This window comes from Drosophila mojavensis, unplaced genomic scaffold (assembly GCF_018153725.1).
Source record: "Drosophila mojavensis isolate 15081-1352.22 unplaced genomic scaffold, ASM1815372v1 contig_80, whole genome shotgun sequence".
Lineage (NCBI taxonomy): Eukaryota > Metazoa > Arthropoda > Insecta > Diptera > Drosophilidae > Drosophila > Drosophila mojavensis.
Genome location: NW_025318906.1, coordinates 9,635,356 through 9,652,973, shown reverse-complemented (window position 1 = coordinate 9,652,973; position 17,618 = coordinate 9,635,356). Strand labels below are relative to the sequence as shown.

Genomic DNA, 17,618 nt, shown 5'->3' with positions numbered 1-17,618 from the left:
GAAACGTTTGGGCAGCTAAATTTGATAGATTTTTGTTTTCTTTCTGTGATTTGTTTAGGCTTAGAGCTCAATTGCATTAGCTAATTCATGGAAAGGTCAAAGCTGATCGAATTTGACTAGGATTTAGTCTAAGACCTACGCCAATCGCTAATAGATAAATAAATCCACAAACCAGCCGCAATAAGCTACTCATTGAGCTCATCGCCTGCAAAGTTTGAGTTTTTTTTTTTTTGTGTGGGCTCTAAATCGCATTATGCGCCCACATTTGGACCCTCGCCCACGCATTGGCAATCTGTGGCTGGCCGGTTCTTGCATCATGTGCGATTGTTCGGCCACTTGTAGCCAATGGACGCAGCTGTCCTTATGGTTGCTGTTGTTATTGTTTTTGTTGCTTTCAGCTCTTGGGCATGTCGAGATGAATGAATAAACATGAAGAAGAAGTTTTCCACTTTTCGCAGCCGACGCAGATATGTCCAAAAGTTCAAGTTAAAGTAAAAGTAAAAGTAAAAGTATTTTGTGCCGTATCTCATTCGTAACGGCTGCCACATCTGCCACGGCTGTTGCCACAGCGCCTGTTGTTGTTGCTGCTTTTGGCATTGGCTCATTTCAAATACATTAATATTTTGACCTTTGGCAAAAGTTGTTGGCCAAAAATTGTGCAAATCACGCAGCCTCGTTTCGCGCTGCAGGCTGAGCCCTTGCATAGCTGCAGGCATAAAATACACACACACACACAGCTATACACACCCACCTACACCTACACAAATCTCACAAGGTTTACATTCATCAAACAGAAAATTGAATTTACGTAAGCCCAACGAATGTCAAAGAAATAAGTAAAATAACAGCGCCCACCCAAGTAAAGTCAGCTTTTAAGCAGGAGGCGTGGCTGCTGTAGCTATGTAGTTGGAACAGCATAAATGTGTGTGTGTGTGCGTGTGTGTGTAGAACGTGTCAAGGTCAGGTTACACTTACCGCCATTGTCGACTTTTGTCTTCCCGACCAACGCCAAATATTTTCCCTCCCAAAAGAAGAAAAAATAAAATACTCGCGCAACAGGAACAACTTGTTCATGTGTGCACGTGTGTGTGTGTCTGTGTGTGGGTGGGATGAGTGTGTGCGTGTTGTTAAAGTGCGGCAAGTCGTTAAATGAATTTCAGTGCTGCATTGAGTACACTTAGAGAGTAGCGGAGCCAAGTGGATGAGCACTGCGAGCATTTTGAGCTAACGCGAGGGTGGCTCAAGTAGTTGTCCAAATGTGAGAAAATGGCCTAAGTGTGAGCTATTTACAGAAATTTTAGGTAATAATCAAGGCGATAAATTTAGAAGGTTAAGCATTGCGTAGCGTATTACAAAGAGGAAAGAAAAGGTTGCAGAAGGGGTATTAAATTGACGATGCGTTAAATCAAAGAGTAGAGTTCAGAATTGCGTATATTATAGGGTAAGGAATAAATTATGAAATTGAGTATAGTGCAGGGTATGGGAAAGAGTAGTTATACGATCTTTAGCAGAGTAAAAAACGCACCGTAGAGATGGATACAGTAGATATTTGTGTCTACTCTATAGCCTCTGCCTTTCTGCCTGCTCTACTATCGTTATATAGGCGACATTAAGCATGAGAGGGATATGGATGGAGCATAGATCAAGGTATTGTATCAAACATGATGTAAGCTAATAAGTAAGCTAATATATAAAGGGGTAGAGATAGATAGATAGATAGATAGATAGATAGAACAAAGTGAACTAGAAGAATGTATAGTGTAGGGTAGGGAGCAGAGATATTTTGAAATATGTATGTACAGTGTAATATTCGGCTTTTTTATTTTTCAACTCCAAACGCCTATAAAACATAAAATTTTAGTTGAAATTAAAAAAGTGAAAATGCTAAATTGTAGATTGATGAGGTATATATCAATATAGTATATATATATGTCAGGGGAGGAATGAAGAATGAAAAATGCATTTAAATGTACTTCAACAATCTCTTGAATTTAACTCTCTCTCTCATTCTCATTAATTTTTCTCCATTTATACCAAACTCAACTTTCATTGGCCGCCCTCGTTGCGTTGTTCATTTTAATGGATTATATACAGAAAATTGGACGCTTGTCGAGGATTACAGGCAAGTGGCGCAGTCAAGTGTCCGCTGTCCTCTGTCCTCTGTGTGTGGACGGCAAATGAAAGCCAAACAAGTTGACGTTCCATGACATAACTGTAAATTACGCTGCGCAACAAACACTAACACTAACACAAACACACACACGCACACACATAGAATTCCTCTGGCTTAGCAAGTGCGAACAGTTTTATCAGCTGCGGTAAGAGAAATGCAAAATGCGCTCGGAATCTTTGCTCGTAAATCGTGCAAGCTGAGTGCTTCCGCCGCCAGGCGCTAGGTGGCGCTTTAATTGCACTAAACTATGCACGATACCAGCTGCAGGCGGGCAAACAAGCATCAGCCTGGCGCTGACAATGCAAATGCAGCGCAATTTCGGCAGCCTCTAGCCCCCTCTCCCCCTCCCCTGCTTGCTGCCTGCACTTAAGCAGCATCCTTACACAGCTCAGCCGAAAATTGTGTCAGCAAAAGGTGTGGGCGACAGGTGAGCGAGCGGCCGGGTCTCAATGGTTTTTATTTTATTTTTCTCTATTTTTTATTTTTGTCTGTCAATTTTGGTGTGTGTTGCCCTTTGGCTGTGCGCGCCGTGTGGGCGTGGCAAAAGGCTTTTAAGGTTAGCGGGTCACGTGCTCTTCAGCCAAGACAGAGCTATCTATTTATACACACAGCTGCAAATTTGTGTGTGTGTGTGTGTGTGTGTGTGTGTTGGTAATTTTCGTCGCATTCCTTGGCGTAAAATCTGTGTCGCATCTTACGCAAAGCAGCCAATTGAATTGAAATGAAGTCATGCGGCCGTGACACAGCGTCCCAAATGCTTTGCCATAAATCAGGCATCAAAATTGACATTAATGTTGAACAACCCCACCAAGCCCCCAAAAGGCAGCCAGGACAGGTGGGGGCAGCCAGCAGCGTCTTGTATTCAATTCACGCTGCCTGCCCGCCCGCCTGTTGAGCTGTCTGTCCGTCTGTTCAGTCTGTCCAGGCCAAGAGTTTGCGTGTCGCTGTGCATTCGATCACGCATGGAATATTTAAGAGACAATCTCTCTTGCCATTGCCACGCCCACGCTCACGCCCACGCCCACTTGCGTATCTAACGCCATCGCGCCACGTAGCAAATGCAAAGCAAACAGCGCGAAATGCCAGCTGACAAGCTGATTGCCTAATCTCTAAAAAAAACACACCGAATTTTGCTTTAAGCAATGCTCATCTATAACTGTACACTGCAACAAATAATTGTGCTAGATTTTAAAGTTTCAACAAACCATATATATATATATCTATATATACATATATATCTATATCTATATCTTCATTTACATTGTTTGATGTTGGAGCAGGCTTTAGTGCTAAATCTCATCAAACGCTCTATGCTGCCTACTCTACTCTATATCTATTTGTGATCAGGAGCAATAGCCCAATCGATTAATTCGTATCTATTCATCTGTCCTTCCATCTGTCTGTTCGTTCATCTGTGATACCGTCTCAATGTCCGTCCGACTGTTCATTCAGCTGTCCGTCTGTACCTTCGGCTCGCTATGAGCCCCTCCATATGATTTATCCGTCCTTCCATCTCTTCTGTCTGTCCGTCTGTTTGTGCATCCCCCTTTCTTCTATCTGTCCGTATGTATGTCCCTCTGTCTGTCTGTACATTTGTCCATCCATCCGTTCATACATCCGTCCGTCTATCTATCTTGATTAAACTTTTATAACTAAAGCGTTATATAGTTACTATAAAATATAGTAAAAGTATAGTTTAAAAAAAAAAAATAAATAAATAAATAAATTAGTGTAAAATCTAAAAAATTTAAAATCTATTTAAAATACCATTGAAAATTTATTTTTTATTTTTTTTATTTTATATATATATTATATAATGTACTATTAGTTTGTGAATATTATTATAGTTCATGTATAATGATGCTGAAAATTATTATTATTTTTATTTTTTATTTTATACTATATATTATATCAAGACAGCTACAGAGTATCTACTAGTCTATGACTCCCTTTCAGCATACGCTGCACTGTCGAAAAAACAAGATAAACTTTATTGTAATATATAACTCTTGGTATGCAAAACAGAATTTGCTTAGCCCCCAAGCAATGTCCGACGCCAAGCAGGAGTACAAGCAACAGAAAGAGATAGAGGGAGAGAGAGAGAGACGGAGTAGGAAGAGTAAGAGATATGAATAGAGACAAAGATAGGGATAGAGCTATAAAAATGTCTGAAATGAGAAGCGGATGAGCATTAAAATTGTAAATTGCCTTAAAATTTAATGCGCAGCATAATTTGAAGCCAAGCAACTTAAGATATTAAACGTTCGCCTTACCTGAGCTCAGGTAAGTTGCCCGAGTAATTAGGCAGCAGCTGTGCAAAAATAACGAATTTGATTGATTGCCTAACTAATTTATAACGAAATGAATTACTCAAGCGAACCATGACAGATTACAGATCAATCGTTTTCTCACAGTGTATTGCTGAATATATATATGTTCGGTCTGATATAGCTAGCTATATATAACTATCTGGCACCTGGCGCTGGTGCCTCATTTAGTCTGCGGTTAGCTGTGTATTAGTCCCGCTAATTTCAACTGTATCTGCATTTGATTCCAATTTGCATATGGGATTAATGTTTGTTCGCCTAAATGGGCAAACACACACAGGAGAGACAGGAGAGACAGGAGCAGGAGCAGGAGCAGGAACAGTAGAGAGGGCAGAGACAAAGAGTGGGGTAGATATAGATAGAGATACACGTGCATGCATACATGATATATGAAGCGTGCATCACATAAATTCAATTAATTACAATCTGTGGCTTTCGCACACAGGCACAAAAACCACAAAAACTATCAATTAAAATTGCAGTCGAATATTCAATGCACTTTCAATATTTAAATGAATATCATATTACAATTTAAGTTGAATATTTTCATCAAGTACTTTTTTAATTTAAATTATTTTCGATAATTTTATTAAAGTTGCAAAGTATTTCATTTAGTAAATTTAATAGTTTAATAGAATTTTCTATGGAAAGATTAGGTCAAAATTAAAATAGGTATACGGTTTAAATTGTTAGACTTTTCATAAAAGGATTTCAGATAGGGAATCAATAGTTTAAGTTAAGCAATTTAAGATTTTGATATTAGAGAAATCCAAGAAAATTTAGAAAATTATAAAAATCAAGTATAATTAAATAATTCTGTCATCTGATTCATTTCTTAGCTCATACATAATCTTTGATGAAGGGAATGTATAAGTACTCCCTATACCATTGCGGTATTTGCGCTATAGATTAGGCATTCAAATATGCTCATGTTTAAAACGTTTTTGTTGCTATTTAAGCTGCAGCCGTATTTAATGTTTACTTTTACAAGTTGCCTTTGGCAAATTTATCTACAAAAACTAGTTTCATATTAAATATTTGCAAAAAGCAAACAGACATTTTAAATGAAATAATAAATGAATAAAAAAGTATTACAATAATAGGAATTGTTTTTAAACCTTAATAAGAAATAATAAAAAGTTGAAAAAAGGTGAAACGAATATTTATAAAAAAAGAAATAAAAAAATGAAAAGAAAAGGTTATCTATCTAAAATAAAATATTATCTATTTATGTATATGATAGTCTGCATATATGAAATTTTGAAATGTTTAGATTTTACTCCATTATATTCAAATTTTGTACAGCTACTAATTGCATTTAAAAATCTATTATTGTATTTGATTATATATAGAGATATCTTACTTCATTTCGCCCAATCCTCTACAGCAGCCACGCGTTTTCATACCATACTTTTCAGCGCACGCTTTTTTTATTTAATTTTTTTTTATTTTAATTTTTTTTTTTACTTTAAATGAGCAACTCAATTAGAATCTTGTGTACATTTTATTACAACATTTAACTTCAATTCATCCTCATCACAAAACAAGCCATATCTCTTGCCAAATCTGTGCATATTTGATATCTTCAAAATCCATTTAAATATGTGTATGCCAGCTTGCGAGGCTCAAAAACAGCTTAGCACGGCTTACTGGCAGAGATAGAGTCTCGAAACCGCAGCCCGAAACAACAACTGACAGCAGCAACAACAACACCGACAGCAGCAACAACAATAACAATAAGAACAACTGTTAACCACTATTTAGTGTGTTGAATTGGTCAATGAATTGTAGGCTGTTAGCATTCTATATTTAGGCCAAGTCCACCAAACCAGTTGGAGCCACGCACACAGCCAAAACAGAAGATAAAATAACAAAAAAACACACACAACATATAACACATAAAGGGTTCGTCTCTGGGGCTTTTGTATTTTGGGGCTTCCCTATTCCCCAGTGTCTGAGCATACATTAAATTATCGACTCTCAACGAAAATAAACCATTCCAACTCACACCAGCTGTACGTGTGTGTGTGTGTGTGTGTGTGTGTGCGCGAGTGTCTGTCTGTGTCTGTATTTGGCTTCGTTTTGTGTTTTACATTTTTCATAGCATACTTTGCTGCGCCCAAAAGACACGACTCCATTTTGTCACATTTTATGGCAGCACTCAAAGCTTTGCTACGAAATTTGCATACCAGAGCTAAGTGGAAAGCGTGAAAAGGTGACGGGGGTAGGGGCATGTGCCAAAGGGGGCTTGATGTTTGCCCTCTCTGTCTACCTCTCTCTCTCTCTCTCTCTTTTACAATTGCATTTGTTGCACGAGTGTTGACCTTTTTTTGTTTTTTTGTTTTCTTCTATTTGGGCGTTTAGCTTTTAGCTGCTGCTAATGCCATTATGAGCCGCAGCATACACACACACACACACACACACACACTCATATATAGCTGTGCATTGTCCACAGCTGGAATTTTGGCTGGCTGCTTCGGCTCGACCGCAAAAGCGTTGCTGGAAATCAACAGTTTACCTTAATGTGGTGGACGCTACGTGGGCCGGGCTTAAATGGCCAGCAAACCAAGCAAACACACACACGTACACATATGCACATATGTACAGTGTGAGTCTTTTGGGTATTGCCAGACAGATAGACATTGGCGCATGCACAAGTGCAATTACTCATAGCTAAAGCGGAATGGCATAGAGGGGCGCAGAGGGAGACAGCTGTACAGGTTGCCCTATGGTGTTTTTCTCTCTTTCTGCATCTGCCCTGCTTGTTGTTTATTTGCTTATCATGCACTTGGTTTGGCCAAAAATCAAAGCCTTTGTTTACACGTGTATATTTTGGGGGAAGGGCAAAAACTCTGGCAACGCCGCACGATTTGCATCTGCTTTGCTGCGGCCTGTACATTTACTAATTGGCAGCACTGTGCCTCAAAACAGAATTTTTGTTAACTGTTTAATACAAATTGAAAAGAGGAGAGAGAGTAGAATAGAAACAGAGCTGGAAAGGAAAAAGCAAAAATAAATGCAAATCAGCATGCAGACAAAACACAGCTGGCTGCAGTGTTGCGGCATCCTAGAGACCACAACCGCAGCACAATCAGCATGCATGATTTAACAAGACACACATACACGCACACACACACAGATGCAAAGACACACCTGTGAAAACAGGTTTTTAGCATATGCAAACTGCATTGGGGCTCCCAAAATGTGCATAAGCAAAAGATGGAGCTGAAGCAGCAGCAGACGATGCATAAGCAGGCAGCCGCTGGGAGCCAACTGGGGCATATTTTGCGCCAATTTCCATGCCGATCGTTGGCTAAGCAAATGCCAAGCCTCAACCTAACCTCATAGCAATACGTCTTTGATGCCCATCATGAATGGAAATGCAAAACACAAGCAAGCAAACCGAAAGAAAGCTAAACAAAGGCAGCGAGCAACAGACGCTGGCAGTGGCAGAACAATATCAACAACAACAACAACAACAACAACAGCGCCAAAGCCTGCGAACTGAAAGAAAATTAAAAAGTAAACACAAAAGTTCACGTGCTCCGCATGCGACAGCAACAGCAGTAGCAGAAGTAAAGACAGAGGCAGAGGCAGAAGCAGCAGCAGAGGCATTGGCAGCGGCAGAGCAGCATAAGTTTGTTCGCAGCGCCAGCAGGCGATAGCTAAAGAAAGACATTAAGAAGCTGCGCATTGAGCGCATGTCAGAGAGCGCATGAGTCAGAATAAAAGCAAAAGAGAGTGGCTAGAGCATGAGAGAAAAAGAGGGATAGAAAGAAAGAGAGAGAGCGAGGCAGTGAGCGTGGCCATTGATGTGTGTTTGCAATGGAATTTCTCTCCTGCGATTTGTTTACAGTTAGAAGTGGAGCTGGTATAGTATGAGGCATTTCAGATTGCTCATAAATACAATATAATTCAGCTTAGATAAAGTTAAGTAATGTAAAAAATGCAAATGAAAAATAAAATATGACAAACAATTAAAGAATAATTATAATTAAGTTAAGATGAAGTAAAAAATGTGATAAAATTAATCAAATATATTATATTACCAAATATAGATAATGCTAAATGTAAAAGTTACCTATAATGACTCAATTAATTAATCATTTTATATAAATATTTATTCTCCAAATATGTATTATAAAAACATATTGAAAAAGAGATTACAATTATTTATAAATCATTTACATGCGCTTCAACTTGCAAACATGTATAGGTGCGCGCCAAGTCGTCTTGGTCTATCGTTTCACTCATTCACGCACCAATCAGTAAGGATTTACTTTGCATTGAGAGCAACTCTCAGGTTTCGCCGCTCTGCTTCTGCTTTAGGAGCCACGTGCGTATTATTTATGCGTAGACATTCTGGCGCCGCTAGCTCAGCTCCAATGCAACGCAAACACAAAGAGAGCGAGCAATGGCAATGCAAAGCCAACTGTAAAGCCAATCGCAAAACCAACTGCAAAGACACAGGCTCGGAGAGTGAGCGAGCGAGATGGTGAGATTGGAAAGGAAGCCAAACGTAAACATTTTATGAAGCGCGCGTTCTCTCAGAAATGTGTGAAGAGTCGTGGCGAACGGACGTGCGCTGCGCCCGTGGAACGCATCGAGCAACTATTTTATTTTCCACCTGCTACACAAACACACACATACAGACTCATACACTCGCACACAAATAGACGCACACGTTAAACGTTAGGCAAGCGCGCGCAAAACTGAAAATAAATGTAATCAAAACGAAGTGAAAAACGCGCAACAAAAGTTCCATGCGAGATTGTGCAAAGAAATTGTAACCAACAAAAATAAAATAAAAGGAAATTAATTTAAGCAATAACAAATTAAAGTTAAGTGAAAAATCAATGCTCGACCAAAAGTTGAATAACGAAAACTGACGCACAGATACACACGAACACATACAAACAGTAACAGAAACTGGCTGCAGCCACGCACACGTGCGCTTACAAACACCCACACACAAATACACACATACACTAACATCGACACACTACTGCACACATACACACGCACAGGCAGACGAGGCGAAAGCCTAACAAAGTGAAAGTAACGAAATTAGCAACACAATAGAAAAACAAACAGTGAAAACAAGCGCATAAAAAATGCACACGAGCGGGCTAAGAAGAACTGTGTTGAAAGCAAACGACGAGCAAGCGTAAGGACGCTCGTAGTAACGGTGAAAGTGTAATCAATTTAATGTCGCATACTTTTGGGCTCAACCGTACACTAGAAGCCGACAGCTTTATGGCCAGCCGCTAACAAAGTGCGCCCACTGTAATTTTTACAGCTACCGATAGAACAATAACAACACCAACAACAACAATTGTAACATGCACGCAATAGCAGCAGTTTCCGTTACTGAGCGAAAAAAATGCTGCCATTTAAGAGGCAAAGGCATGCATAAAGAACAACAACACATGCAGAAAAACTAGTGCAATAATAACGATCCCGTTACTGAGAGCGTTACTCATTGCATGCAGTGAAAAAACAAAAAATAACAGCAACAGCAACAACAACAGGCGGCAAACAGCAGCCGCATAGTGTAGAAACGTGTGCAAGATAAACACGCAAAACAAAGCGAACTGGGTCAGTGTGCGAAAGACGCGCGGGGATCTAGTGAATGGCGCAAGATTAAATGGCGGCAAATGCACGTGCATGCAAAAATGTGCTGAATACTTAATGTGCAAAGACGCAGCAGCACTAGCGGCAGCAGCAGCACTGGACTGAGGGGGTAAGTTAACTGCAAGCTCAATTTTAAGTGGGCAGCCATTAAGCTGCATAAGCATACATACATATGCACACACACACACTCACACATACGTGTGTATGTGTCTGGCACGCAAATCATTGCACACCTCAACAAAATCCGATACGCATTTTTAGCCTTGAAAAATGTGTACGGTAAAATAAACAGCGACGGCGACTTATTGGCGATTTGACGGCGAAAACTGTGCGGCGTGTGAGCGCCAGAAGCAAACGCTAGACACAAGAGTTGATAAAAAAAGAAAAGGAATCGGCGGCAATTTGACGAAAGAGAAGAAAGTAGAAAGTATAAGTATAACAACAACTGTTAAAAGAGCAAAGGGTGTAACTGGAGTCAAAAGTAAATGGCCATCGAAATGCCGAATGAAAGAGGGAAAACAAAATAACAAAGCGTACACAGAGAAAATGGCAAACACAAATAACAGTAAAATAAAATATTCTCATGAATGTAGCTAGCTTGTTTGCAGGCGAGGCGGGCGCCGCAAACACGCCCACCGCCACCAACACGCAGTGTTTCGCCCCACTGTCCTTGCCCAACGCCCCCGCCGTCGCCTACTCTTCGGTCCAACTCATTTGGCGTTCCGTTTCTATCTGTGTATTCCTGATGTGGGTCATAAATGTAACTCCATTTTTATGACCAACTTGCACACAACGCGCGCAGTCAGAAGAGTGAAAGAGAAGCAGCAGCAGCAGCAAGAAAAAAATAAAATAAGTGAAAGAGCTGCCAGCATAACCAAATAGCGATTTCAAAGGGCCAGCCGTCAGAGTGGGAGCGGGAGAGGGGCTATGCCGTTTGAATGTGTGTGTGAGTGAAAAGGCCATTAAATGGCTCGCCGGGCAGCGACAGCGACGGAGGCAGCGCCAGCTATACGCTTAGATGCCAGAGCTGCGTATATGTATGTATAGATGTGTGCGTGTGTGTGTGTGAGCGAGGGTGACTCAAATAACAAGGCAGCTTAAGCCATTAGCATATACATATGTGTGTATGCATACATGTATGCGTATATTTCCTCTAATTGACTGATTGGCATGCGTCTGACTTTTGGGGCGATGGTAGACAATATAATATGCATAATATACACGAAGCAAAAAAAAAAAAAAAAACATTAAAGCTAATGCGTATTTGTATAATAAATAGTTAAGCATTTATTCTATTTATACAGCGGGCAAGCAGAGGAAACCCTTTTTATTTTATTTTTATTTTATAAAGTTAGATATAATTAAAAATTAAGATCTAACTTAATTTTAACAGCACTGGCTACTATGGCCTTCGGCTCTAACTTATCCTATGCATTTACATTTATATACATATTTACATTGTTTTGTTGGTTGGGAACTAAATGAGGTGGTATAAATCTGTTATTTTTAGAAACTTGATTATTGAGCATATGTTTTCAGGGGTTGGGTTTGAGAGTAAGGATATGGGGCAGCTGTTGTGGAAGATTTGGGTTTTCAGGTGGGAAGTTGCAGGACAGTTAAAGAAAATATGTTGGATGGTGAGGTCTGTTGTGGTGTTGCAGTTGGGGCATGGGATTATGTTGTCAGGGTTGATGTATTGTTGTTTTGTAAATCTTGTGTGTCCTAGTCGGAGTCTTAGTATTTTTACTTGGTCGCTGCGTGTAATAATTTCTTGTTTTATGTTTTTTAAGTAATAGGTTGTGTGTGTCAGGTTGTTGAGTTGCTGATACCAACTGTTGCAGACTTCTATATTTTGATGGAGTTTTTTGGATGATTCGTTGGCAAGGAATTTGTGTATATCTTTGGAATTGAAGTTTGGGGTGTAGTGGAGGGGCATTTTTTTATTTTAACTCTTATTATTGCTGCTGCTGTTGATCTGGCAACCCTCTTAAGCAGCTTGCGCTAAGTCTATCTCGTTCGCTCTCTCTTTTACAAGCTCAGTTGCTCGCCGAAACTCTCTGCGTTTCATTTGACGTCATTATCCAACTGTTGTTTCGCTTTGCTCGTTTGCCTGCCCTGCTGCTTGCACATTTGCTTTTCTGCACGATTTTTGTTTTTGCGCTGTCGCTGCTGCCGTTTGACTCTGCGTGCTTAACCGTTATTATATTGCAGAGAACGAACGCGAGATTTGTGCGCGCTCCTTTTAGCTAACACAGTTGCATTTAACATTGCTGTTACATTTTACTATGCTCTTCCTTTCGTTCTCCCGCCCTCTCTTTCTCTCTCTCTCTTTCTGTCGCTTGCGCTGTATTTGTTTGAGCGCCAATTAGGCAAAAGTTTACGACAGTTTTCTGACATTTCGGTTGTGGCTTGACAGCCACACAAATACACATACACTGGCCTCAGCTCTCGCGCTTGCTTGTGTGTGCGTTTAATGCCGTTTGAAAGCATAACCCTATCTTGCTCCCGCTCACTCCAACTATCATTTGCGGCTGGCGTTGGCGTGACCTTGGTAATGTCTGTGCGTGTGTATGTGTGTGCCTGTACGTGTGTGTGTGTGTGTGTGTGTGCAGCGCATGGAATGCAAATCCATTGAAAGCGACAGGCTGCAGTTCAAGGCTACTTTTACGTTACGCAAGCGTTACTCGCACACAAACACACACACATACACACACACAGAGAGGCTTGATTTTTTGTTTGTTTGTATGCATATCCTTGAGCGTCGTTCATGTTGCATGTGTTGCGTTGACAATTTTCAGTATAAACACGCACATACAGACACAGGCACACATGTACATACATGGACAGCTGTCACAGACAGCTGCTGCTCGCTTTGCGTCTCTTGTTCTTGGCTTATGCAATAGCCAGGCTTTAGATGTATTTTTTGTTCTCTTTTTTTTTTTTTTTTTAATTAGCCAACACACAAAGCAGCCGCAGTCGCATCCGTATCCTATTTTAATGTTATGCAACTGTCTCTGACCTTTGCTACGGCACTTGCACTTGTGTATATGTGCAATGAGTAGGGGGCTTGTGTGTATATGTATATGTGTATGGATATCTGTATGTGTGCGTGCCATTGTCTCGCATATATGGGGAAACGTTGAGCTGCCTTGACGCTTGGCTTTTGTCTTTGCCTCAATGTCACTGCATATTTGAGTAGGTTTGTTTAATCGAAGCGCGCCCACTGCACACGTGTGCATGTGTGTGTGTGTGAGTGTGTGGGTGTGGCCTGTGTGCCTGCCTGCCATGAATATGACATAAGTCAGCTCGCATTAATGTTCCCGCACACACACACACAGACACATGTGCCATGCCCATTGGCAATGGGCCACGCAATAATTTGTTTAGTTGTTCCCTGATAGAAACGTCATCCAACTCAATCCTATGTCTCTTCCTATCTCTCCCTCTTTCGCTCTCTCTCTTTTTCTCCCGCTCTATCATATTTCACTTCAATTTGCGACGCATTTCATTGCAATTTGTCAGCTTTTAAAATTGATATCTGAACCAGCAGCAATGCATAGAGAAATGTCAAATGTCAACGTGACAGCTGGGGCAACATGCGAGATACGAGATGAGAGATGCGAGGAGGCGCCGCAGAAACCAATTTGCATTACAACGCTGCAACGTTAGCGAATGAAGTGATGGAGCAGCAGCCGGATCACGACACTGGCAGACAGAGGAGTGCACAAATTTGCAAACTGCCTGCACTCAGGCCAAAGAGTAGACGGCAAAAACCCAGACGCAAATTAAGGTGAAGTGAAAAACTAAAGTGAAGTCGGCTGCTCATTAGGCATCCAATGGGGCTGCGGCAGCGTTGCCACAGTAACCCTTGCCGCACTCGAAAGGGTTTCTGGGGCTCTCCAACTGTTTCGTTTTTTTTTTAAAGTTGATTTCATTAAAAACTTGCGGCTGCATCAAGAGGCCTTCAATAAATGGCACTAAAAACGAAGCTTCCAATTCGGGATAAAACCAAAACGAACAAAAAATGTTCGGAATAGAACAAAAAACTGCATGCAGAGCGACTAATTTGGTAGAAGTTTTCGCTGTTGTTTTTGTTTTCGTTGTTATTCTGCCGGGCGCCATTTTGAAAACCCTCGCACGTACCCAGTGACCCCGACCAATTCTTTTGTTATGCGAGAGTTTGGATAAAACTAAAAATAAAAAAAATGGTTGCTGCAATTTGCGCATTTTGCGGCGAACAAAACGCTTTAGAAAATGTTAGCCAAAAAAATAAGTGGCCCATATATGAGGTGTTATACAGTAAGCCAACTAGCCAAGCTTATGGCAAAAGTAATTACGCGGTAGCTTGTAGTCGAGCAGTTGGTGCTATTATCATTATCCAATATTCACATAATCCATTGTATAAGTCGTTTACCGTTAACGGTATTCATTTATTTTGCGTCCAAATTACACTGCAAACAACGAAATGTTTATTCACATTTGATGAACTGGCGCACACTAAGGTCACACGCCATATTTATTTGTATTGGAGTTATCGGCGATATTATTGTATTGGGCAATGCCCATGGCTATATAAGCAGCAAAAGTAATTATGGTGCTGATCGTTGATAGAGAGCAATATAAATAGACCATGATTATGCAAGAAATGCAAATAAATGGGCACAAAAAATGGCAAAAGCGCACCAAGAGCTAAAATGGAAATAAATATACACATACATAAACATATACATACATATATATTGAGAGTAGGAAAATGGAAAACGGAAAACGACAGCAACTAAAAACAATTTGCCGTAATCAAAATGAAATCAGCAAAGCGCAGGCAAATAGAAAAAACGAAAGAAATAAAACTAAAGCAGCCACAGCGACAAATAATGGTGCGAAAATGAGAATACAAATATAAGCAGAAGAGGGAATACTCTATGAAAATTAGAAAACATTTAAATGAGGAGGTATATAGATATATTTATATATAAATTATATTAAAATAAAATATATATAAAATATAAAATATGAAATAGGAGATATGAAATATGAAATATGAAATAAGAGATTGATGTAAAATATGAAATATAAAAAACAAACAGAAGAAAATGAAATGAAGAAGCATTGAGTCTAAAAATAGAATTGTATATAAATGTAAAGAATTGATGAGTGCTCCTGAATAAGCTTCAAGGTAAACGAAAAATATTCAAACATTTGATAACAAATGGGGTTCAATTTATAAAGGACTTCATGCGACAAAACCCATTTACATACCTTATGAAAACATTGAAAGAGAAAAGGTAAATTGAACAAGATGATAGTAAATGATATGAAATTTATAAGGAACTTTAAGTTATTGATAGTATTTTATTGAAATCAAATCTGATTTCTACAGAATAATGGAACTCAAAGAATAAAAAAAAAAAAAAAAAAACGGAGACAACTATTCTTATTAAAAACAATAACTGAAGTGGACAATAGTATATACAATCATATTTATAAATAACTTTGGGCAACAATAGATCTTTTGATTTAACACTCAATAAACGCGAAGACAATTTTGTATTATCTTACAAATAAGAGTATTTATAGGAGGAAATGCGATAACTGTGAATGCAGTCAATGCGACGGACAAACTCAGCAGCCAGCGCATAGATTACTGGCTCTAAAAAGCACGAGAGAGAGAGAGAGAGAGTGAGAGAGGGGGGAGTGAGGGAACGGAAGAGGAGAGTACAACTGTACAGGTATGCGGGAGTTGGGGGTATGGAAGGGTCATTATATATTTGTTGTCGCTGGCAAAATATTTGTGCTTGGCGCTTGATTTATGCGCATTGAGGTACCGAATGGAGCAGTGCCAAGTAAACAATGCTGTAAGGTAAATAGAAAGAGAGGGGGAGGGAGAGATGGAGATGAAGAGGCGCAGAGGAACCGGAAACTGTGTTCCATAGGAATATGCAAATGGTGTAAAAAAATGCTACAAATAGAAGCGGATGTTCCAGAGCTAAAGATAGACAGAGACAGAGTGAGAGAGGGAGATAGTGAATGAGAGGTAGAGATAGGGAGACTATAGGTAGATAGAGATGTAGTTAAAGGTAACTTGTGCTGTGGCCATATCATTGTTTCAATTGCCACAAACTGTTGCAATTCAAGCTGAATGCTTCAAGGGCTGCCAGAGAGCAGAGATGAGTTGGGGCCGGTCAAATGACAATTGTTGTCACTGGCAGGCAATGTTTGCATAGCGCGCACAAAGGTTCTAAACATGAAAAGTTCTGTTACCCATTTTTGGGCTCTTTCCGTGCTCTCTTCCTGTTTGGGGTCCGAAATCGGATTGACGTAAAAGAGGTTACCCCAAAAGAATTAACAATACAATTTAAAGCGAGCTGTCTCACACAAAAGGATAACACCAGGCAGAGGTGGGCGTGGAGGCTTGGTGTTTATGTGTGTGTGTGTGTGTGTGTGTGTGTGTAGGGCAATAGAGAAACGCTCAGACACGTTTTAAGGCTGTACATTCGCAGGCGGGTTCAAAGGTTGACGCACACACTTGACAATGACAATCGTTTGTTTTGCTGTCAATTGTTGCTGTTGTTGGCTAAGCTAAAACTCATATATAAACACACACACACACACACGCACAGAGAGAGAGAAGCACACATATATACACTTTCACAGACAATTTAATAAGGACTTAAAGTTGCGAATGGCAACGCAAGAAAACAAAGGCCACGAAAAGAAAAAATGGAAAACTTTTGCCATTTGGCAGTTAAAATGAAAAACGAATATGATTTTCTGCAGTTGTAAAGTGAACGACTATTAAATACCCTAACTGACATGTTTCAGTAATTGTACTTAAAAATAGAGAACTGAGAGCCCGATCTGTGTTCTATTGTTTTAAATATATATATGGACAGTTATTTTAGTGTCATAGAGCTGGACTATAAATAAAAATAGATACATATAAAGCTGAACTGTAAATGCAAAATATGTTTATAAAGTTTAAAAACGTTTTATTAGATAGCCAAAAATTCAATAAGTCAGAATAAGTTATTAATATTGATTAGTATGCAACCTTTTCAGCTCTTAGATATTTATAAACTCTATCATATACACATATAAACTCTAGGAACTTTCAAAACTTTTCTTTCCATTTAGGCCTTCATAGCAAATTGACCCTGCTGCAGGGTATTTAAATAAAAGTGAAAACTTTGCCGTCGTCCTCAGCGTTTGTTCTCGTTGGCTGTGGGGCCAGGGCCACAGCTGCCACGCCCACATTGCGTGCACAAACTCTTTGACATTGTCATAGTCTGTGCCACGTTCGTGTTCGCGTTCGCGTCCTCGTCAATCCTACAATCAGCGTCTCCCCCTGACGCTGCAACCCACTGCCTGCCCCCCTCCCATCCCCTCGACTGCCTAGCGCGACGTCTTGCGGTCGTCTTGAGTCTGCCTTTTCGCCTTGGCGTGCATATTTTGGGACAACCTTTATTAAATTTTTCGCTTGCTTA

General features: G+C 39.9%; 1 protein-coding gene across 1 annotated transcript in view; it reads left to right on the top strand.

The window, feature by feature from the left end:
* The first annotated feature begins 9,055 nt into the window (after positions 1-9,055).
* Positions 9,056-17,618, top strand: part of LOC6579284 — a 54,933-nt gene continuing 46,370 nt past the window's right edge. Inside the window, exon 1 of the mRNA XM_032730802.2 lies at positions 9,056-10,243. The gene's annotated coding sequence lies outside the window, so the exon portion shown is untranslated. The remainder of the gene's footprint in view (positions 10,244-17,618) is intronic.